The sequence below is a fragment of the Panthera onca genome, chromosome C2, assembly GCF_046562875.1.
Source record: "Panthera onca isolate mPanOnc1 chromosome C2, mPanOnc1 haplotype 2, whole genome shotgun sequence".
NCBI lineage: Eukaryota > Metazoa > Chordata > Mammalia > Carnivora > Felidae > Panthera > Panthera onca.
The window spans coordinates 89106367-89132220 of NC_138347.1; positions in this window are offsets into that span (position 1 = coordinate 89106367).

A 25854-nucleotide genomic window follows, 5' to 3' on the forward strand; every position below is an offset into this window, starting at 1 on the left:
AGTCTTTGACATTGTTAGCACTCAAGAATTTAGTGTGAGTTTTCACTGTATCCTATCTCTCTACTGAATTTTAAGGTCTGATTGCTGGGGAGCAGGGGGATTTTTTTTTTCATAATGGATTTTTTCTTCTCCTTTCTTCATTTTGTGTCGGCTCTATCAAGTAGATCAGCCCCGGGGAGAATTTTACATCCTTATTCCTGGCATCTAAGAAAACAACAACACATAGGAGGAATATTTACACTGGGGGGGGGGGGGGGTGGGCGGCGGGGGCACAGAAGAAAAGGAGGTATGTATCTTTTCCTTTTGGCCACTTTCCTTCTCCATTTTTCCCGCCAAAATCCTGCCCCCCCCCCCCCCCCCCGCCGCCACCCACCAAAATACATCTCCTCCTTCTAAGTTGTGAGGGAATTCTTGTCTATGTAAACAGAATATATGGACTTTTAAAGGTTTTTTGGGTCTTTTTTTTTTTTTTAAGTAATTGCTATACCCAATGTGGGGCTCTAACTCATAACCTGGAGATGAAGAGTTGCATGCTCTCTGACTGAGACAATCAGGTGCCCCTAAATAGAATATATGTTTCAAACCAAATTGGAATGCTCCTTACTGTTTTATTGGTACACTGGGGTCTGGGGTGGCCTCTTTTATTCAATCCTACAGAGTTCCTGCAGCTATCAGTTTCTTACCCTGTGTGATAAACACGCATGAAACCAGGTGCTGGGTTCTGGTGTAAGACTATTTGTTTGGTGGTAGTTTCTTACAGACACATGAAAACCAATACAAAAAATAGAAGACTGAATTAATGAAAAATCTCATCAAGATCTAATGCCTAACAGAACCCAAAGCTTCTGTTTCATTTCCTATGGAGATTATGCTTTTCAATGACAATAAATAGGGATATATTTACTTATACATGTATGACCATCATCTGAATTTTCCATATACATTGAACCTGTTTTCCCCCTTCATAAACAAAAGGGGTTTATCCCCAAATATCATATAGACAGGACAGAGAGGAAATAAACAACCCACGCCCCCTACCGTCATGCTAATTCACAGTTAAATAGCTCTTCTTGATGTCATTTAGAATCACCTAGTCTTCTTAAAATCTGTCATCTGGGTTCATGTGGCTTATTTTTTTAACACAATATTGGTTTTAGTAACCCAGATTTGTGATGATTTTGATTGTTAGCATCAACTTTAGCTCCTTTTATGCCAGAAACATTTCCGGTTTCAAAACCATTCAGGCAATAAGTATTATGCTGTTCTTTCTCCGACTTTTACAGGATCTGACAACTTGAGCCACTGCCATCAAGGTACATTATACACCAAGTATGGTTCTCAAACATGGGATGTACAGAGACTGCCATTAATACTGTAGCAGGAAACTTTGGGATCATGTGGGCTTTTGGAAAATAATCTCTGACAGATGTGGCTAGGCCAAAGAGTCTCCTACCATGGCAGCTATAGACCCATCCAGGGGACATGTTTGTTTTCCTCGAGCCGCTGAGTCCCTGTGACAACCCCAGGCTTGGGGTGATCTCGGTGGCTATGGGCAGAGAGATGGGAGGCCCTAGAGGGCTGAGACTCTACAAACCCGCTGGACCCAGAATCACCCATTTGGAAATCCTGGGACTGAGTGCCCCACACCCTACCGCCCAGGGGCTGAGCTGATAAAGAGGGGAGGAGGCTAAAAAGGGAAAGGCTGCCCAGCATTTAGTAAATGAGCTGCCTGAAAATAATTTGAATAGTGAGAAGCAGCAGTTTTCTCTGCTCTCGATTTTCTGTGGTTTCATTTATTTACTTAATTACTTCAGCCCCACCTCATTTCAAAAACAATTGGGGGAAGGCTTGGAGTGAGTTAAGCAGTGCTCCACTGAACATGCACCCAGGAAGCAATTTGCTTCTCACTGTTCCAGGTCTGTTTTTAGCTTCGGAACAATTAAGCAAGAGCACAGAAGCTCTCCCAGGCTGCGCCTGCCCCCACAGCAACAGCCACCTCACTGTGACAGGGGGAGGGCGGATGAGGAGAAAGCCTATTAACCTTTTCTGTGCCCCAGACAACAGTTTGGTTTCAGCTGAGATCCAGGAGGGGTTGACAGGAAAGGCTCCAGGATCCTTCCAAATGCACCCTCCTGCCTTGTTGTTCATCTGTCCTCTCAGCCATTTGGAAGGAAAGGCACTACTTCTTTCTAGAGTAGCTCAGCATTCCTTTACATCGGACAAGAGAGGAGCAGAAGGTGCGGTCAAAGCAAGCAGCATACCCCGCCACACACACAGAAGACACTGGATGAAAGAGGTTATACATTTCCTGTGGATGAGTCTAAAGAGAACAAATTGCCCACTCAGAGAGCGCAGGGTACAATACACAAATAGAAGGTAATTTGGGTCGATATCTATCATAAGCTAAGAGGAGAGTGGGTGGGGGAAGGGCTGTTCTGAAGCTGCAGAAAGAATGATTTGGGTACAGCCACTGTTGATTAAGCACTTCTTTATACTAGGGGCACGGAACACAGAAATGACCAAAAACCAGGCCTCGTCCTGGCCTTTGAAGTGCTCATTGAAGTACCTCAATGGAGTGGAACTGTGTTTAACCGAGGGTTGTATTCTTAGAGTCAGCTCTCAGGGACAAAATTGGAATAAACTTTATGCAAGATTTCACTTGAAAATCCTTTAAGAAAGGGCTGGATTTTCTTCCAGTGTTAGAAGTGATTATTCTTTGATTGGGTCCCCGGTGAAATACTTAGTTGTCTTGCATTCAGGTTCAGATCATGTGAAAAAGTAAAATATTTAAACACTAGATTCTTCTTCAGGATGGAGAGATATCCACTAATGGAAACTTGAGAAACTGAGATCAGCAAACAAAGCATGAGACTTATGTATCCCAGCTTAAGCGCACTCCTTTTTCAATAAATGCATGCTTTTTCTATAGACTTGTCTCCTTTTTTTCTTGCTTTCTCACTTTCTTGGTTTTTTGATCTAGCGATCTCTCCTTGCTTTCTTCTCAGCACCTACCCTCTTTGTCTTTGGTTTATAGGTCGGATTGCATAAGTTAAACATATAGAAGGTGCAAGTCTTCTGGACCTCACTTTAAGCAATGTGATGAGTGTTATGACAGAATAAAAGTTGAACTAAAATACCAAAGAGGATGGTTTTTAATGGCAGGAGTTAACCTGCTCTGGATTAATGAATTCAGACATGTTAATTCCAAAGAAGCATTATGATTAAGAATGACCTAGAATCTTCCTAACCCATTCATCAGCAGGGAGACTGCCAAGGCTTTGGCTGAGAGTTCCCCACTGTCTCCATACCGATGGGGTTTGGACTCCTATCACCAAGCAGTTATGACAACCCCTGGGACCACCACCATTGTGTGCTGGCAATCCTAGCATGATGAGTCTTCAGTTATTATAATGCCATATTTGAAAACAAAATCATATGTTGATTTTTTTTAATTTTTGGAATAATTCCAAGATTTGGGTGCTTTCAATCTTGTTTTTAAAAATCTACAGTGCTATTAAAACCCCCGAGAAAAGGATAGAAAATTCTGCCTGGAGGGTAAGAGATGCCTTCACAGAAGAGGCAGTCTTTGAACCCAGCCTGAAAGAAATGGGTCGAAGAGGATTCCAGGAGGGCTGTGGGGTGAACCATTACTGGTGGCAAAAGGACTGGCACATAGATATTCTTCTTTATTAAAGAAGTAAAATCACAAAGTAAAAGAAATCTGCCATGATCATTCTCTTATCTCCCCTTTGTCTCTATTTTGCTTGTCCCAAATCCCTCTTATCACCTGCCAGAAGCAAGGCTCTTCAGTCCATGGTCTGTTCCAGGCAGAAGCCCAAACTTACAGTCCATACTATGACACGTTCCTGGTTCACCTAGTAAACAGTAAAACCATGTTTGTGGTTGTTTTAGCTAAGGTGCTCAAGTTGATAAGATCCTAATGCTTTTACCTCTTCCATCGAACTTTCCCCCAATCTGCTCTCTACTGAATTCAGCTTTTCTTTGTCCATATCCCAGCCCTCTCTGAAGCTCTGATACAACACTTGAGCACATACTATACTCACTCATTATGTGTTGGCCCAGGTTTGTCTCCCCTGCCAGGTACAAGTCTCCCTTGGCAGCAGGGACATATCCTGCTCATATGAAACTGAGCTCAACCAGCCTTCTCACAAATAGAATTGTTCTCTGGGAGAGTAGAGAAAGAATGAAGAGATGCACTGTTTTTATTAATAACTGACGACATGATGAAAATATTGGCTTCAGAAACGGACTCCTTTGCTACCTTTGTGCTATCCATGTTTTAAATATCTTCTATTTTCATTTTTATTTTTGGAGATGTGTCATGATAAAAATGAAAGGGCTTACGACACCAAATGTAGAACCCGCTCTAACAGCTTGGCTCTGCTTTGTAAAGCCTTCTGGTTCTCTAATTCATTTTACTCTTAGTAAAAACTGACTAGAAATGATTGTTTAAAAAAAACCCAGAAGCTTCTTTCGACATCAAGTAGTCTTTACCATGCAACATTGTAATGATTTAAGGGCAAATCAAATTTAAAGCATATGGATTAATTTTCCCTTTAAAATGCATAGGGATTTGAAATGTTTATTGTACTATAACTTTTCCATTGAAAACAAAGTGGCCAGACATAATAATGTTAATGTGTTCCATGCAAAACAAAATTCACTTGGTCTTACCTCTTTTTACCTAAAACATTTTTAAGTTTGATCTTTAATAACATAAATTCATTGATTATTAAATTCACTAAACTCATCCAATAAGCCAGTATCAAATGCCTTAAAAAAGCCTTATCATCTGTTATACCCCAGCCTTCTTTTCTCCTAACTAGAAAGGATTAGCCCTTCTTCTTAGCATGCATTTTCCTTTAAATGTTGTTTTCATTTCTTAATGAGGATCTCTACATTTAAATTGTATAGCTAAAGACTGAATCCAGAAAAGCAACCTGATGTCTCTTCTCCAGCAAAATCATTTTCTTATGTCTAGGATCTATGTAGTCTGTCAGAAATTCAAATTAAAAGTCCCTAATTTGAGAAACCCACCTTAGAAATGACTGGCATGTATTGCTGATATAGAAAAAAAGTAAAGTAATAAGTCCCAATTCTGGCAAAGAAGCAATGATTCTGGCCATTTCATTCATTGTTGGTGGCAGTTATAATTAAGTTCCTTCAAAACAGACATTGGATACCAAGAACTATGAACACATCCAATATAGTAGCTATACATATATTCTGTTTCTCAGATATACAGTTAACCCGCAAATTTTTTATAAGGATCATAGAATTCAGATTTTACCAGGGTGGGCCCAGGACTACAAAACCTTTCTTTGCATTATTACAGTATAATTATTTGGAGGGCAGCAGTATATGGAGAAAAAAAGAACCCTCATAAGTATTAGTGGGAATGCCAATTGGTGCAGCCACTATGGAAAACAGGTTGCTTAAAAATTAAAAATAGAACTACCCTGTGATCCAGTAATTCCACTACTGGATATTCATTCTCATTCTCATTCTCATTCATTCTCTCTCTCTCTCTCTCTCTCTCTCTCTCTCTCTCTCTCTCACACACACACACACACACACACACGCACGCACCTGAAAACACTAATTCAAAAAGATATATGCACACATATATTTATTGCAGCACTATTTACAATACCCAAGATACGAAAGTAACCCAAGTGTCCATCCATAGATAAATAAAGAACAGGTGGTATATATATGCACAATGGAATATTACTAAGCCATAAGAAAGAATGAGATCTTGTAATTTGTAACAATGTAGATGGAGCTCAAGAGCATGAAGCTAAATGAAATGTCAGTCAGAGAAAGACAAATACTGTATGATTCCACTCACAGAATTTAAGAAACAAAACAAATAAACAGACCCTTAAATACAGAGAATGCACTGGTGGTTGCCAGAGGGGAGATGGATGGAGGGATGAGTGAAATAGACAAAGGGGATTAAAGGGTGTAAATTTCCAGTTACGAATTGAATCACAGGGATGAAAAGTACAAGGTAGGAAATATAGTCAATAAGATCGTAATAACATTTGGTGACAGACGGTGACTACACTTACCGTGGTGAGCACTAATGTATAGAATTGCTGAATCATTATATTGTATATCTGAAACTAATATAACACTGTAAGTTAATTATAAAAAAAAAAATTGAGCTGTGAGGAAAGGGATCTGGCAAGCCTGGTCCTTAGAGAAAATTTAAGTCTGAAAGGCACAAGGGCAATGCTTGTCAGTGGAGGGCTGGGAGAGAGGAGGAAGACACCTGTGGATTTAGACAAACACCAGTGAAAGTCCCAGTTCAGCCACTCTGTGTCATGGAGCCAATCATTTAACTTATTCTCCCCTTGGTTTCCTCACCGGCAAATTGTGGGCCACAAACACTTCTACTACAGGTGTGAGAAGAAAGCAATGAAGTCTGGAAAACACCTAGAAATAAGTGCTTACCTCGGTGTAAGTGCTTAGTAAGTAGTAAAGTTAAGGTTTTCTAGAAAACATAAGACACACAGAGGCCTCAGTTGCAATGATGCCGACTTTGTTAGGGTTCAACGATAACTTTGTCACTGAGGAGAGGAAGGAATAATGAATTCTGCCTGCTTAATCACCACTGTGTACAGAGTGCCTGTCACAGTTCCTGGCAAACAGTAGGAGTTCAACACAGGATTTTTTTTTTTTTAATTATTTTTTTTTTTTTTTTTTGAGACAGAGAGAAACAGAGCATGAACAGGGGAGGGTCAGAGAGACAGGGAGTCACAGAGTGTGAAGCAGGCTCCAGGCTCCGAACTGTCAGCACAGAGCCCGATGCGGGGCTCGAACTCACAAGCTGTGAGATCATGACGTGAGCCAAAGTCGGAAGCTCAACCGATTGAGCCACCCAGGCGCCCCAACACAGGATTTTCTTTCAATGTTGCATTCCCTTCACTTATCTGCCCCTAATGCTATTTCACCATAAATACCAAAACCAGAAATCAATCAATACTTCTGAATGAACATTGAATGTGTATTTTTAAATAGTCAAAAGTAAGGTGATCATCCATCTATCTGGGATATCTTTCAAGAAATGCAGAAATTTAAAAAAAAAACCCTTTGAGGCTTACACTTATATCAGAATTCCAACATTATTTTTGAGAGGTAGAAATAATCTTCTTTAATTAAAGTGGTGGCTTTAATACAAACCCACTGAGCTGCTCCAGGATAACTCCCGTATGTAAAGGTTGGGAGCTCTGCTTCTATTTGATCCTTTTGATTCATCAGAGGGTTGGGCTCAAGATTCATGATGAAGACCTGAACTTCAGCTTATTGAGCACACCAGGATTTACAACAACAAAATACACAGCTACACATTATGTAGAACATGAGTTATTCCATCTATTGTGAGAAAGGGACATTTTTACATCACAAACCTTTGTTACGAATATCTTTATATACTGCATAGACACTCATCACACCCCCACCAAATTCGTGAAGAGATAGGAAGTCAGGGAGTTACCTAATTTGTGTCAAGAGAAGGGAAAAGATGTGTCAACAACAACATTTTCTCCATCCCAAAGACAGGTTAGAACTGTAACTGTTGCTGATTCATTGGAATTTCCCTGCTTCCTCTTTCACTGAAATGTTTTCTCTTTTCTGTTGAAGTAATAAATTGAAATCAGTAGAGCAGGGCAGAGCAAGATAATTCATGACAACAAATGGCATCTGAAATAATTGTCCTTGGTACACTATGGATATAGCTAAATCTATCTAGTCAGACTCAGTAGGACCAGATTTTTCTTGAAGATTCAGAAAATAATTTAAAATCATGAGACTTTAACCATCAAGTAAAATAAATTCAGTTGTGCTCAGTTTTAGTGTTATATTTTTAAGAATTTTTTTTACCGTGAATGAGATGAGGGGTAGCAGTTAACCAAAATAAACACTTCCAACCATTCTAGATAAAGAAAAGTTTCATCTGTGTACCTTTTTTCTCCTCCCTCTTTGCTCCTCCTGCTCTTCCATTTGCTTGCCTTTTCCTCCTCTGAGCGGTTTTCATTATTCCTGCTGCCCCAGACTCTCTTCAGACACCCCTCGATTATTGCTAGAAACCCTGATAAACACTGGTCCACAAGTAATGCTCAGCAGAATTGAGGCAATGGAGTTGTTCACCACTGGGTCCAGAAGAAGAGAGCAAACAGTGCCCTGGGAAAAAGATTTGCTGGGGCCAGCCTCCTTTCTCATACACCTGTTATGAAATTATGAACAAATATTTAAAAGTCTTCAGGTATTAGTTTCTTTTTCTGAATAAGAACATCTCCTCTGTCTAAAGTTCATCTCCTGAGATCTTTACAGTTATAAATAGAAAGGACTTTCCCCACTCTCTCTTTCACACTGACTCTGACCTCCTACAACTGCCCAGGGAAGCCAACAACCAGTGAGTAAGTAATCAATCACTCTAGTTATCATCTGGCTAACCATGTGCTCCCAGAAACATACTTTTCATTCAAAGACTGATTTAAAGAGTATCTAATAATAACTCAGGTATGTAGAATTCATTCACTTTAGATGACTCTTCAGTACTTCTCCTCTTTAAAAAAAAAAAAATGACTAGAAATATTCTTTCTCTGTCAAGGATGTTTTCTCCTTTATATACACTCTGTCCCTGAATCTGAGTGTCTCTAACGTTCTGAAAGAAGACATTTAAAAAAAAAAACTTTTTTAATGTTTATTTATTTTTGAGAGAGAGAGTGTGTGTGTGTATCAAAGCACTAGTGGGGAAGGGGACAGGGAGACACAGAATCTGAAGTAGGATCCAGGCTCTGAGCTGTCAGCACAGAGCCTGACACAGGGCTCGAACTCACGAACTGAGAGATCATGACCTGAGCCAAAGTCAGACACTTAACCAACTGAGCCACTCAGGTGCCCCTGAAAGAAGACATTTTTAAATAGATTTTACATAGTTGTTGCCCAGTTACTAATTTGACAGAAAACCATTCAGGGCAAACAGGAATTGAGCCTGTAACACTCACTAAATATTGATAGAATACCTAACACTGCTATGTGAAGATATTCAACAAATATGCAACATAGTTCCTGATTTCAAAAATTTTACAACTCACTGGTGGAGATAATATTCATTGGATTTTGGGATGAAAAAGGAATACAAGTTGATCATTGTACAGACGGAAACAGGAAAAATAATTCACTATCTAGAGAATAAAACACAAAAGAGAAAAAGATGGTTTGACCACCCACAACATAAATGAAGTCCCTTCCCTACCTCCTCGTATTAGCAAGGCGACTGCCCTACTATTGGAAAAAAATCCAGAGAAGCATCCAACAGTGACATTATCCTGCAAAGATTATCAGCAGATGACAATTACAGAGCATCTCAGCGTAAGTTTTAAGTAGCTGGCTGGAGACATCTTAAAAAAAAAAAAAAAAAAAGCAGAAAACACCAGAGCTCCTCAGAGAAGGCCTGCTGCATGCCTTCCAGCATCTGCTGCATTTGACAGATGGAGAAAAGGGTGGAGCAGACACTCTGAGGCAGAGGTGCCAAAGGGCTCTCAGAGCCACTCATTCAGGCAAGTCCTAGGACAGCTGTGCAACTGTGGCTCCTGGACACAAAAGGTCAGCCTCAAGATGACAGGAGAGTAGAGTTCCTTTTTTGTTTTTGTTTTTCTTTTAGATATGGCTGGCCATCAATATGGGATGCAGCCAATTCATTGTAGATTTATGTTATTTTCTGTTAATTAAGCTTTTCATTATCACTTTGCAAAAATGTGCTTGTGACTTTTTTTATATATATATTCCCAAGAGAAGTGAAAAAGGAAGCCTTTTTTTGCACTTCACCTGACCATTTCCCATGAAAGTAATGATCTGTTGAATGTACATGGATGGAAGAGCCCCAAGGGATTATTATTGTGGGAAGGGAGAAAAATGGCAGAAAAGACTCATAGGTGAAAGATACTAGAATGTGACATGGCCTGATGGGACATGTTTGGATTATTAAAAAAAAAAAAAAAAAAAATTAGCGTTTAATTATTTATTTATTTTAATTTTTTTTAACGTTTTATTTATTTTTGAGAGCAAGAGACAGAGTGTGAGTGGGGGAGGGGCAGAGAAAGAGGGAGACACAGAATCCGAAGCAGGCTCCAGGCTCTGAGCTGTCAGCACAGAGCCCGATGAGGGGCTCGAACCCACGAACTGGGAGATAATGACCTGAGCCGAAGTCTGATGCTTAACTGAAGAGCCACCCAGGCGCCCACGTTTATTTATTTTTGAGAGACAGAGCATGAGTGGAGGAGGAGCAGAGAGAGAGAGACAGAATCTGAAGCAGGCTCCAGGCTCTGAGCTGTCAGCACAGAGTCCGACACGGGGCTCAAACCCACGAACTGTGAGATCATGACCTGAGAGAAGCTGGCTTCTTAACTGACTGAGCTACCCAGGTGCCCCCTTGTTTAGATTATTTAAAAAGAGAAAAATAGATTCCAAATGAACTACAAGAAGATAAAAGGCTAAAACTAATGGCGAAAAATTAAGCATTAAACAAGTGGTAGCAGCTTTGAGTTCAACAGATGTTGATAATGTTTGGGGGCAGGGAGGGAAGCAGAGCAGCTACTGGTAAAGAACAATATTCAGGGGGTGCCTGGGTGGCTCAGTAGGTTCAGTATCTGGCTTGATTTCAGCTCAGGTCATGATCTCAGGGCTTGTGTCAGGCTCTGCACTGTCAAGGCAGAGCTTGCTTGGGATTCTCTCTCTCCCTCTGTCTGCCCCTCCCCAGCTGGCTCGCTCACTCTGCCTCTAAATACATACATACATACATAAACATTTTTTTAAAAAAGAACAATTTTCAGTGCAGGTGGAAGAAGCAATGCTCTATGACCCAAGATATTTGTTGCTCACCTGCTTTTTTGACTTTAATGTTTAGGGTTCTGCTCCAATGCTTAAGCAGTTATTTGTGGCTTTCATTGGCAAAGCCATTCTTTTTCTTTCTACTGGACAAATAAGAATGGGGTCAACCCATTCAGCAAGAGTGAAGGCGTTCAGTAGGGTCTACTTAGATTTGAATATTTTGTTTATAATCCATACCCTGTGATGGTTCCTTCTGTGGCACATGAGCTAGACCACAGTGCCCCCATATTTGGTCAAACATCGGTCGGGATACTGCTGAAAGGCTCGCTCTCTCTCTCTCTTTCTCTCTCCCTCTCTTTTTTAGATAAGATAAATATTTAAATCAGTAGACTTTGAATAAAGCAAATTACCATCCATAATGACTGGGCCTCATCCAATCTGTTGAAGGTCCTCAGGGGGAAAAACTAAGGTTCCCCCAAGGAAGAGGAAATTCTGTCTCCAGACTGCCTTTAGACTCAAGTTGCAACATCAGTTCTTTCCTGGGTTTCCACTCTGCCAGTCTGCCTTGCCAATTTCAGACTTGACAGCCCCATAAGTCACATGAGCGAATTCCTTAAAATAAGTATCTCTTAATAGACAGTTTTCCTATTGGTTCTGTTTCACTGGAAAACACTGACTAATATGCACACCTTTAGGATTTAAAATCATTAACTTCAAATTAAAAAGGAATTTGACTTTATTCAGACATTCTGAATAAAGAATGACTTTTTATTAAATAAACTTAAGTGAAACTTACATAACTGATTCTAGAAACATAAAAAAAAAAAAACAAAAAAACTTCTGGACTAAGTTGCAAACCTAGCATCCTAGGAACCCAATAATATAGTCTGGATTCATGATTATCCTCTATTTTTTTTTTTTTCCATCTTTTCATCTTACACTCTATCAGTGTTTCCAAGTAGGACCTGGTACCCAGTTATATTTTTGTCAAAATTTTGCTACCTCTCCAGAAAATCTTCTATACCCTCTCTGAATACATTCCCTTTCTTAACTGTTCTTTTCTTTAAAAGGACCATTGTAGTAAAAATAACAAGTACTTTGAGGTCAAAGCAATGTGAGTTTTAATCCTGGATCCAAAGCAAGCATTAGCTGTGTGATCTTGCCCAAGTTACTTAAACTCTCTGAAAATCAATTTTCTTATCTCTCAAGATCTTCACAGTCAGTGTGCATAATAAATAAGGTAATGAATGCCCTGAACATTCTATTTATAAAGAAGGGACTGATTGCCACGAAAACCTGTATCTTGTAACTTATGTAACTTCTTCGTTTCCTTAGTTTAAAAGTTGCTGATAACAAAACAGATAAACAAATTAGGAAGTAAATAATGTCTCTGCCATGGTTAGCAGCTGAAAAGAAAGCCCAAGTTACCGCAACTTAATAAAAATTGTATTTCTTACTCATATTACAGACCAATGTGGGATGATGGGGGGTAGTCTGATCCACACAGTCATTCATGAGCCCAGACACTTTCAGTCTTGGGATTCTACCCTCATATTGGCCCTTAAAGTTCTCTCTTTAAAGCCCGCTGATGAGAAAGAAAGGCAGAGAAAAGAGTGATGAGCATGCATGGCAGCTTTTATGGGCCATTCCTAAAATGGCACCTATCACACCAGTTCACATCCAATTGGCCAGAACTCTATTGCATGGCCTTCCCTAGAAAATGTAGTGTTGCCTTATGCCCAGGGAGATGAAAACAAAGATGTTGATGAACTGGGGCATACGTTTCTATCTCCTGAGCCCTAAAAACCTATTCGTTTTATTAAGTTTGTCCACCTGTAACTTCCCATTGCTTGTACACATGCTTTGATCTGTTTTCAGGACTTTGTGTCTTACACAGATTCATAGGAACACATGTTTCCCTGTCAGCAGAATTTAATGCTGGGGAAAGAGGTTAGCCATAAGACCATTGGTGTCTAAAGTAGGAAACAGAGCTGCTTAGAGGGAAGAGGGAAAAATAGACTCATAGTGCAAAAGAAAACAGTAAATTTCACACTACTCTAATGAGATCATCAAAAGTCTACCCAACCACAAGAATCAAGTATGAGAAGCTCTGTCTTCTATGACAATGTTGCCTTGTAAGGCAAGGGAGTACCTAACCCTTCTGAGCTTTTTAAATCCCACACCCAGAAACAGTCGTGAGGGGCCAGAGCCTCACAGAACATCCGAGAAGTCAGTCTACCTGTGGGTTGCAAATGCCAATAGTAAGTGATGGTGGTCAGGAAAAGGTACTCACTCTCATGGACTCTTTCAAAGCCCTAAGAGAGGTTGAGGTAGAAACAAACATAAGGGGCACCTGAGTGGCTCAGTCAGTTAAGCATTGGACTTTGACTCAGGTCATGATCTCATAGTTTATGAGTTCAGGCCCTGCATCTGGCTCTGCGCTGACAGCTCCGAACTCAGAACCTGGAGCCTGCTTCAGATTCTCTGTCTCCCTCTCGCTCTGCCCCTCCCCCACTTGCACTGGCTCACGCTCGCTCTCTCAAAAATAAACAATAAAAAAAGATACAAACATAAGGCAGACTCCCCAACTTACCACTTTCTATTCTTTCTTCTGAATCTTATCCACATTGTGTGTTCATGAGAAAGCCCCAATTTTCTACTGCACCCATCCTATGGGCTCCTTCCCACCCTGTCCAAACAGAAATCTTTACCTGAAGGCATGTAGCACCCCCAGGACACGACAGTGAGTTGAGACCAAAGGGACACCCCACACACCCCTTACTAAACTGTCAGCTTCACCCCTGTTTAGCTACCATGCTAGAATGTTCCAACACTAGCATTGGGATTAGGCAGTGGAGGCCTCTGAAAAACTAGAGCTATTATCTGACAGTGCTAATTGTCACTATTATTATTACTATCCACTATTAAAGTGGTTACTGTGTGCTCACAACTTTATGTATATTATGCGATTAATCCTACCATAACCTTAGCAGTATTATTACCTCCATTTTAAAAAGGAAAACAAAGTTTTAGTGAGGTTAAGCAAACAGCCTAGGGCAGCATAGCTAATAAAAAGACAGAGCCAGGATTCAAACCTAATTTCTGTCTGACGCCTCCTACATGAAGCAATTACGGCTAACGTTTGTTGAGAGCTTACCACATGCCAGTCATTGTTCTAAGCAATTCACTGGTGTTAACAATCATATAGAGCAGATACTGTTATTATCGCCAGTTTGCCAATGACGACACAGAAGCCCCGAGTGAAGTGATTGCCCAAGCCCTTCAAACATTAAGTGGGAGGGTTGGGACTGGAACACAGGACTCTCTGCTTCAAGACTGGGTAACTCTTTCTGCAAGTCATTCTGTTTTAACTATAAAAATTTCAGAAATAGGCGTGCCTGTGGCTAAGTCAGTTAAGTGTCCGATTTTGACTCAGGTCATGATCTCATGGTTCTTGGGTTCAAGCCCCACGTGGGGCTCTGTGCTGACAGCTCAGAACCTGGAGCCTGCTTCAGATTTTGTGTGTGTCTCTCTCTCTCTGCCCCTCCCCCACTCATTCTCTCTCTCTCTCTCTCTCTCAAAAATAAATGAACATTAAAAAAAATTCTTTGAATTTAAAAAATATTTAGAAAGATCATATATATCTATGATATGCCATCACCTAGATTTACAAATCATTAGCGTTTTGCCATATTTGCCTCAATTTTTATTGTTGATGTATTTTAACATAAGCTACAGATATCATAACATTTCCCTCCCTAGTACTTCAGCACATATCCCTAAACAAAGATATTTTCTTACATAATCACTTTACTATTATCACATCTGACAAAACTTATTAGTAATTCCCTAATATCACATTCAAAATTTTTGAACTGTTCCAAAAATATCTTTTTCACAGCTGATTTGTTCACATCTATATCCTTGGAAGGTCATAGCATTTGCTTATGATGTGACTCTAAAAACACCTCCTCCCCACTCTCTTTTTATACCATGGCATTAGTTTTTGAAAAGTCTAGACTGGTTGTCTATAAAATGATCTGGCTTCTAGATTTTTTCATGACTTCCTTATGGTGCTTAAGTTTTTCCTCTAGCTTCTGTCTTCCCTACGAAGTGGAAGTTATATGTAAAGCCTGAATAGACTCACTGTTGGCAAGAATACTTCATAGGTGATATCGCTACATCACATTGTACCACATCTGGATCTTCACAGTATCTGGTCACCCTATCAAAAGTGGGGTCAATTGCACCTAAGGAGTCAAGGTAATGACATCCAGATACTTCTACTGCAGACCCACATTCCTTTCCTTTCAATCAGCAAGCAATCTGGGGGAGTATGTGATGATGGTCCCCATCAAGCCCTCATTCAGTGTGCCAGCATCCATTGAAGAATCTTGCTTGTATTATCAATCTATCAGGGGCTGCAAATGGTGACTTTCCAACCATATTATTCCGTCTACATTCAGAGCTGGCATTTTTCTATAAGGAAAAGTTTTCCTTCATCACTCAGGACTATTTGGTTTTCCCAAAATACAGGGGTGTTTTTCTGAAAAAAAAACAATATTTAATTATTTTAAATTACCAATTATCGGAGTAAGGAATTAGTGAAATAATCACCTCCAGTGGTGGAAAACAAGTTTTGTTTTGGGAGATTTTTTAAGGGTCATTACATAGTTTAAGGGTCATTGAGAGTACATTATGTTCAATCATTATTTTATTTTCAAGTTGTCTCATACTTGGTAACTACATACTCTCAACTCTAATGCTACCAAACCTGGATTAGGGCCTAAATTCAAATCCTGTGTTCCACATAGTATCTGGGTGGCTCTTGCTCTCTGTGCCTCTGTCTCTTCAGAAATAAAATTGGAATAAGTAACCATATACAGCTTAAAAGGTAGTAACTACATGAGACAGGTCAAGACCAAGCTTAGCAAAGGGTGTGACACAGAATGTGATACGTGTTGACTATTCCTATTTTCAAACCAATAACATTACCATCTCATACTAAGTCTGCATTAAGGAATGGACTGGAGTCTAGGGATTGAGTGGTGGAGGGAAGACCAAGGGTCACTAAAGTCTTAGAGAGACAGTTATCACCCTCAAAGCAGCACAATGGTGGAGGGTTTGGGAAAGTTAAGGAACAGGTAATGGAACAAGGTGCCCCCGTGGATGGAAAGGAGCCAAAAGAAAAGTGACAATTCCCTGAAAAACAACATTTTGTTTATTGTTATTTCAGTTTTCCCAAGGTCTCCTATATTCTGAAATGTCAAAAAGAATGCTGCTGAAGCCAGAGCTGAGTGACAGCTCCAGAACCTGTCAGGGCCCGTTCCTGGCAGCAGGTCACCTGCCTACCTGTGCTGCCAGCCCACAGCAGGCCACAGGTGGGGTTAATGGCGGCGGCTGCTTGGTTCTTGAGAGGCTGTGAGGAGAGATTACAGGTAAGGAGACAGGGTCAATGTCATTTTAAAAGGACAAAAATCATATAAGGTATGAAAAATATGTATTTTCCTGTCAAAACCTCCCACAGGGACTGAAAGGATTTTAAGTGAAAAATATAATTTAAAATGATATTAAAGTGAGAAAGAGGGTAGCTCAGTCGATTGAGCATCTGCCTCTTAATTTCGGCTCAGGTCATGATCCCAGGGTCATAGGATCAAGCCCCACATCAGGTACTTCACTGGGTGTGGAGCCTTCTTAGGATTCTCTAGCTCTCTGCCCCTTTCCCCTGCTGATGCTCTCTACCTCTCTTAGAAAAAAAAAATTAATAAATGAATGAATTAATTAATTAAATAAATAAAACAGAGAAAGATTAATATAGTTTCTTTGAATTGTACTGAGAAGCACTGGTCTTCCCCCAAGCCAAAGTAAAGGAGAAGAAAATGCCACTTAATCTGAAACTTTGAGAGGCACCTGGGTGGCTCAGTTGGTTAAGCGACCAACTTCGGCTCAGGTCATGATCCCACAGTTTGTGAGTTTGAGTCCCTTTTCAGGCTCTGTGCTGACAGCTCCAAACCTGGAGCCGGTTTCGGATTGTGTCTCCCACTCACGTGCTCTCTCTCTCTCTCTCTTTCTCAAAAATAAATAAAACAGTAAAAAAAAATTTTTTAACATTGAAGGAAAATTTTGAATTTTATATTATTTTTCTTCAGTGCCACAATGTCCATTTCATTCTGGAGCTATATTTCTATTGTAAATGCATAGGAAAAAGAAGTTAATAGAAAGCTTGCTAATGGGGCGCCTGGGTGGCGCAGTCGGTTAAGCGTCTGACTTCAGCCAGGTCACGATCTCGCGGTCCGTGAGTTCGAGCCCCGCGTCAGGCTCTGGGCTGATGGCTCGGAGCCTGGAGCCTGTTTCCGATTCTGTGTCTCCCTCTCTCTCTGCCCCTCCCCCGTTCATGCTCTGTCTCTCTCTGTCCCAAAAATAAATTAAAAAAAAAAAGTTGAAAAAAAAAATTAAAAAAAAAAAAAAAAAAGAAAGCTTGCTAAGAGGGATTTCTTGAAATTAAGAGCTGTTGTGCCTCCCCCTCCCCCCAGGCTCTACCCTTCAGAATATTTGCTAGGTCACCACCCCCCCATCCACCCTAGACACGAGCAGTGGTGTTATAGACAAAAAATCACATAGAGACCATGTTCCTTACTGAGCATGCTCATGCACATGGAGTATGAGGGAATGTGAAGGAGAGAGGCAGGGTGGTGGGTGCTTCCTTTTTTTTTTTTTTTAACCTTTGCTTCCAAAAAATTTGTTTCCCTCAGAACTCACCAGGTGCTGAGGTTTATAGAAATGACTGGAGTTATATCATTCATCCAAATCTTCCTGCCTCTTCATTAGGTGTGGTGCTCACGGCACCCGAAACTCCCAGGCAGGCCTCTTTTCAATGCATGTTAACTTGGCTTTATAATCACATTCAGTGACTAGCACGCCTCAGTAGAATGTTGAGTGATTCGAAAAACACTTGGCTCCCAGACAAGAATAGTAAAACAAAGCTAAGTGTGTAACACTTAACAAAGGAACATTCAGAATCTTCCTTCTGGCAGAATCAAAGCAGCAAAGAACACCCTCACCCTCTTCTCCCAAATAAAAATCAGGGAAAACATCCTGGAAAATAAATCCCAAGAACTAGAAGTCAGTTACTGTTAAGAAACACGAAGTTTTAGACCATTCATTCTCATGTTGTACTTCTAACCAAGGCCATTAAATAATCTCAGAAAATTTTGGCTGATTATCTTCTTTCTGCTTGGTTGGTATTTCTGTACCAAAATGTTCAGATGGGAGGGAAATAAAGGCCCAGCAGCTCAAATTCAAAAAAAGTTTGAACTGGAACTCATTTATTTGTATTTCAAAATTCTGAGGCAGATTACCTGGAAGGTATCCCAAACCTCAGAAGCCAAAAGTTCTGCCAAACATTTTTCGGCTTGGCAATTGGTAATATAATACAGCCAGATCATTAAAGAAATCCTGTTCTGAATTCCCTTGAAGTTTCTAAGGCAAAGTTTAAACAAAAATTATTTCCTTCAGAGACTCGTATGCATGATAAGATTCCATCTGTGCATAAGGAATCAGCGTAGTAGATTAAACGCCTTGACTAAGAAAAAACAAACACAACAAAAATAAACCTACATTTCATTTCTAACTCTAGACCTGCATGACTGTGTGTTCGTGAAGCAAAAAATCTGTCTCCTATCTGAAGAAGGAGTTGATTACCCTCTTTGCCTTATCATGGCTGTATCATTCCTTTGTTTTTCAACAATCATGTATTGAAAACACATTATAAAGAAGGTCCCGTGCCAGACACCACGTAAAGAAACAAAGACGAAGATACATAAACCTTGTCCTAATGGGACATAATATACGGTCAATAGGCAGGGAAAGAAGATACATAGAAATAAGTGATAGGATGTCAATAAGATGGCAAGAATTACATACCTCAGGAAGGATAAGATAAGGTGCTCTGGGCATTCAGAGAAGGGAAATGTTATTTACAATCAAGAGGTCAGGACAGATTTCAGAAAGGAGGTGGCTGAGAGCTGTGTCTTTAAGGGTATATGGAATTTGGACAAAATGGAGAAGGCCGTTGAGTATCACGTAGTGCCTTATTGTCTAAAACACTATATCTGCTCATTTCCACCCTGGGTCGTATTTAAGTCCACTTAGATCTTTAAGCCAAAACTGATTATGTGAGAACACGTATTTCTTTCTTGCGTGTTAAAATCAAGCTGGATACAATCTCACAATTCTATGTAATCACAGTTTATGTTATGTGCTGCAATTTATTTTTTCCATCTGAATTGTTTCAAGACAACTTCTTCCTAAATTAACTTTACCAGGAACAGATTAAACCCATGAAATCCAGTGGTGTCATGAAGGCATCCACTACTCAAAACCATTGGGAAAACGGAAGTCTGAATTATTCAGCCTCGTAAGCGCATTCCCACTTTCCCTGTGAAGTGTGCTTATAAAAAGGATCATCTCTTTGCCATCATTCCATTGTGTCAATCTATGGGATGATCAAAATCCACTTTTCTAATCCAACTCATCTAAATCAGCATTTACTGGGAAGTTACTTCTCCAAAGACACTGAGCCACTTTCCGAAGATACAGATGAACTGCAGGCGTCTCACAGCCTAGAGGCCTCAGAGCCATCTCTAATGCAGAGTAAAATTATAGACAGAATCTGTGTACACATAGATTCCTGAAAGCACAAGGGATGAGTATATTTGATACTCACACTCTATGTAAGAAATGAAGTTGGGGTTTTTTTTGCATATTTAGATTTATATTCCTGTTATTTAGCCATCTAATTGTAAGAGAGGCTCAAAATGTTCTTTACACTTTTTGAAATCCCCCTTAGAGCCTATTGATACATAGATCACAAAAAGCTAATACTATTTAAATGATCTGCCAATAATCAGATTGCCAATAATCAGACAAAAGACTGGTTTTATTTACCAAACTGGAATCTGAGTGATTTTTCCTATTTTGCAATGTTCAAAGATTTGCCACGATTGAAGATGTTGAAACTGTATCACATACTTTGAAGGCAATTTTAAAATATACAAGTCTAGGATACCACTAACCTGTGCCTCAGTTTCCTCATCTTTAAAATGGGGATTATAACACATAGCATTTATAGAGGTAAAATGAATTAGTACCATGTAAGAACAGCATGTAAACCATGGTATCATAAAAGTGTATTATTGATTGTATTATCATTATTGTCCTCAATAATTGTCATATAGAAGTTCACCAATGTAGGACCATTGACTAAAACATATGTGTTGTTTAATAGATATACCAAAATTTATATATCCCTGGGTGTGTTAGCCTTTCATAAAATGATTTACAATCCTACTTCTTAAGTTAAAAATGGACATCAATTCTGAGACATAGCTTATGCATTAAAAACACCACACGTATATACTCAGCACTTTATGGTTTTACAAAGCACATTTATAGTGAAGGAATTAATTTTTCTTTCACATTATATAATTCAGCTCCACTGCCAATCATAAATGACAAGCATTTAATGTTTTTGTCCATTTTGGCTCCTGCTTGAAATATATCTAAGTATCGAAATTGTTCAGGCATACCTTGTTTTATTGTGCTTTGCTTTATTGTACTTTGCAAATACTGCTGTTTACATTTTATTTATTTTTTATTTTATTTTTATTTATTTATTTTTTTTACAGATCGAAGGTTTGTGGCAACCCTGTGTGGAGCAAACCTATCAGCACCATTTTTCCGACAGCATTTGCTCATGCTCACTGCATATCTCTGTGTCACATTTTGGTAATTCTCCCAATACGTCAAATTTCTCCACTATGAGCGTATTTGTCAGGGTGATCTGTGATGAGTGATCTCTGATGTTACTCTGTGGTGTCATGAACCACACTCAAATAAAATGGCAAGCTTAACAAATGTTGTTGTGTTCTGACTGCTCCACGGACCCGCCATTCCCTCATCTACCTCACCTCTACTTGGGCCTCCCTATTCCCCGAGACACAACAATATTGAAATTAGGCCAATTAGTAACTCTACAATGGCCTCTCAGGGAAAGAGTCACACGTCTCTCACTTTAACTCAAAGGCTATAAATGATTCAGTTTAGAAAGGAAAGCATGTCAGAAGCTGAAATGGGCCAAAAGCTGGGCCTCTTGTACCAAATGTTATCCAAATTGTAAATGCAAAGGAAAAGTTTTTAAAGGAAGTTAAAAGTGATGCCTCAGCAAATATATAAAAGATAAGAAAGCAAAACAGCCTAGTTGCTTACATGCAGAAAATTGTAGTGGTCTGGGTAGATCACACCAGCCACCACATACCCTTAAGCCAGTGCCTAGAGCAAGGCCCTAACTCTCTTCAAGTCTATGAAGGCTGAGAGAGGCAAGAAAGTTGCATTAGAAGTATGAAGCTGGCAGAGTTTGGTTCATGAAGTTTAAGGAAAGAAGACATCTCCATAAAATAAACGTACAAGGTGAGGCATCAAGTGCTGATATAGAAGCTGCTGCAAGTTTTCTAGAAGATCTAGCTAACTAATGAAGGTGGCTATACTAAACAACAGATTTTCAATGCAGAGATGCCATCTAGGACTTTCATTGCTAGAGAGGAGAAATCAATGCCTGGTTTAAAATTTTCAATGGACAGGCTGACTCTCCTGCTAAGGGCTAACATACCTGGTGACTTTAAGTTGAAGCCAATGCTCATTCACCATTCTGAAAATCCTAAGGCTCTTAAAAATTATGCTAAATCTACTCTGCCTGTGCTCTATAAGTGGAACAAAGCCTGGATGACAACACATCTGTAGTGTTTACAACACAGCTTACTATTTTAAGCCCACTGTTAAGATCTACTACTCAGAAAAAAAAAAAGATTCCTTTCAAATTGCTTATTGAAAATGTATCTGGTCACCTAACTGCCCTAATGGATATGTGCAATAGCAGGTTGTTTTCACGCCTGCTAACACAATATCCATTCTTCAGTCCATGGATCAAGGAGTAGTTTCAACGTTGGGTCTTATTATTTAAGAAATATATTTCATCATGCTGTATCTGCCACAACTAGTGATTGCTCTGATGGATCTGGGCAAAGTGACTTGAAAACCTTCTGGAAAGGACTCACCATTCTAGATGCCATAAAGAATATTTGTGATCCATGGCAAGAGGTCAAAATATCAAAATATCAAAATTAAGAAGTAGATTCTAATCCTCCTGGATGAGTTTGAAGGGTTCAAAACTTCATTGGAGGAAGTAACCATAAATGTGATAGAAACAGCAAGAGAACTAGAATTACAAGTGGAGCCTGAAGATCGGACTGAATGGCTGCAATCTCATGACAAAACTTGAACAGTGAGGAGTTGCTTCATAGGGGATGAGCAAAGAAAGTGGCTTTTGAGATGGAATCTACACCTGGGGAATATGCTGCAGATTGTTGAAATGACAACAAAGGATTTAGAATATTCCATAAACTTAGTAGATAAACCACAGCAGGTCTGAGAGGACTGACTCCAATTTTAAAAAGTTCTACTGTGGGTAAAATGCTTTCAAACAGCATCACTATGACAGAGAAATCCTTTGTGAAAGGAAGAGCTCATTGACATCTCAGACTTCTTTGTTGTCTTATTTTAAAAAATTGCCACAGCCAGGCCAGCCTTCAGCAACCACCACCCTGATCAGTCAGCAGCCAACAACATCCAAGCAAGACCTGCCACCAGCAAAAAGATTATGATTCTCTGAAAGCTCAGATGATAGTAGCATTTTTCAGCAACCAAGTACTTTTTAATTAAGGTATGTACATTATTTTAGACATAATGCTATTGAACTTTAATAGACTGCAGTATAAACATAACTTTTATGTATATTGTAAAAATGTATATTTTATATACATTGGGAAAATGCATTTGCTTGCTTTATTGTGAGATTTGCTTTATTATGGTGGTCTTTAATCAAACCCCCAGTATCTCCAAAGCATGTCTGTAATTAACATCTGCAGTAGCTTTTTTTAATTTTGTTTTTGATGTTTATTCATTTTTGAGAGAGACAGAGACAGAATGCGAGTGGGTTGGGGCAGAGAGAGAGGGAGGCACAGAATCTAAAGCAGGCTCCAGGCTCCGAGCTGTCAGCACGGAGCCCGACGCAGGGCTCTAACTCACAAGCTGTGAGATCATGACCCGAGCCAAAGTCGGAGGCTCAACTGACTGAGCCACCCAGGCACCCCTTGCAGTGGCTTTTTAACCAATGAACTTCTAAAGGTCTTTTTATTATGATTATAAAATACCTATGCAAACATTCCTGTGAACCCACCCCTCCCAGGCTCACAGTGTCCCGTAGGGGCAGCTGTGTCTTACTAATTCCTTTCTATACCAGTTCCAATAGCTCAGTGGGTAAAAGAGGGGAAAATAAACACACACACTTCTAACTTTCCAGACTGCTAACTGGCCTGCCATTTCCCTGGCCAACATCCTCAAAAATATGATAATAAAGTGGTTTGTGCAACCGTGAAAGAGTGGGTCCATTTTCCTGGGTCACAGCCAAGGGAGAAAAGGGAGGTGTCCAAACACAGCTGCACTTACTTCTCCCTGCTCAGCCATTTCAGAGAACTAGATTCACTGTACCTGGAAGAAGGTCAAATAAGGGACAAAACAGAAGACCCTCTGGGTTGATTGGTTCTGTACAGATCCTGTAGTGGGCTTCTTCAGGCCTTTGCTACAAAACCCCTCTCTCTTTGGCAATAAAACAACAAATATAGGGCTGACCAAAGACAAAAACCAGTCAAATCCCATTATCACAGGAATTTAATTCAATCTTACTCTTTAACATCTTCAATATAGTTGATTAGAGTGAACATTAATTAACATGAGTGGGTGATAAATTGGCATCTGGATTGTCATTTGTGTTAGAGATTGTGTTACAAAGAAATGGGTCAAAGTTGGACTTTCACCTAATGGCAGACTGAGAAAAGAGAAAGGATATGCGACCTCTATTTTCTACCAGCTGTATACCTAGTGGGTTGGGTAAACACTGTAAAACAGTGTTGACACTCTGTTTTAGTCACACAACTAAAATAAACATTATTTATTGTCATACAACAATCAAGATCAGGAAAATCTTTTCATCCAACCCCTTGCTTTAAAGGGGAGCAAACAGGGGCACCTGGGTGGCTCAGTCAGTTAAGTGTTCAACTTCAGCTCAGTCAGGATCTCATGTTCATGGGTTTGAACCCCATTTTGGGCTCTGCTGACAGCTCAGAGCCTAGAGCCTGGAGCCTGCTTCTGATTCTGTGCCTCCCTCTCTCTGTGTCTCTCCCCTGCTTGTGCTCTGTCTCTCAAAAATAAATAAACATTAAAAATATTTTTTTAAATAAAAATAAAGAGGAGCAAGCAAGCACAGAGTAACTTGCCCAGATGAGCGGCCACTTAGGAGGTACCATCTCTAATGAGGTCTCTCTCAAGTTCTAGCATGAAATCTCCTAAGACTGGTCCAGCTTTCACTGAGCACCCTATTTTCTGTTTACGTGTAACATCTTCGTAAGATGTACCACAAACTTCAGTACTTATTTATTGTATATTATTTACTGTTGCTTTATGCAGGTTAGTCCTCTCTTTAATTTTATCATTAGCTCCTTGAGGGCTAAACAGTGCTGAATCCTTCCACTCTGCCTCCAATGCCTCCTGGCAACAGCACTGAAAATTCGGCATTGACCGAGCTCCTTCCATTTGCAAACAAACCCAGAAGGGCCAGGTTCAACAGAGTTCTGTCCTCCTGGAGTTTACATTGGAATAGGTAGAAAGCTCTACTGCTGTCTACTGTGAAGGTATAGACACAGGGTTTTTTTTTTGTTTTGTTTTGTTGTTGTTGTTGTTTCAAATGCAGGTAACAAGGAGATTAATTCACCTAAAAGCATCTAAAAAAAACCCAAAAACCTACTGGAAGTGTGGCCCAAGGACCAGTGCTGGTTTCATATGAAATAAATTCAGAGTAGGCATTTAGAAACTTTTATATCAATTCACAAAGTAAAAATTATGTGCTGAGTCTCATAAAAAAATTACAACTTGTGCTTTATAGCTCTGTGAACAGTGTGGAAATTTAAAAAAAAGAAGAAGAAGAACAAGAAGAAAGAAGGAGAAGGAGAAGGAGAAGGAGAAGGAGAGAGGGAGAGAGAGAGGGAGAGAGAGGGAGAGAGAGAGAGAGGGAGAGAGGGAGAGAGAGAGAGAGAGAGAGAGAGAGAGAGAGAGAGAGAGAGAGAATGGCCTTTCCTCACCAAGAATTTGAGACTCATTTAGATGAACAAGCCTTGACCCGGGGCTGGCAGAGGGGGAGGATTTCTACCGCCAGATACATGGAAGCCGGTGGAGCCAGGATGATCAGCACCATCAACTGAGCAGAGAGGGTGCAGGTAAGGAGTGAGGAAGCACCAACCAGTGAAGAGAGCAGACAGGGGACTCTCCTGTCTGTGGGAGGAGTGCGGGAACCCAGAATTAGTCAGTGAGAGCCAAAGGTGGGGAGATTTCATTTCAAGCTGTAGAGTGTGGACCTTATTGTGTCAGCAATGGAGAGCTATGGAAAGTTTTTGACTGGAAAGTACCATAACAGAGTCTGCCCGTGGGTAGAGAACTCTCAGTAGCTACTTGCTAACTGAACTGTTATGCATATGGCTCCAGTGACTGTAAACTCAAATGCCTACCCAGGCCTGAAAGGTCCTCTAAACAGGAAGGCTTGCAGATATAGCTGACACTTGTCTCATCTAAAGAGGCACCTATTCTCCAGAGCTAGTCTACCATTTTCTTTTGGAAATCCACAGCCCATGACCCAGACAGCCAATCTTTCAAGAGGGAATGAAATGCCAGATTTATCTGCTAATTCCTAAATTTTATTCTTTTAACGTTTATTTATTTTGAGAGACAGAGCACAACTAGGGGAGGGGCAGAGAGAGAGGAAGAGAGAGAATCCCAAACAGTGTCCATGCTCAGCACGAAGCCCAACATGGGGCTCTTTCCTACAACCGC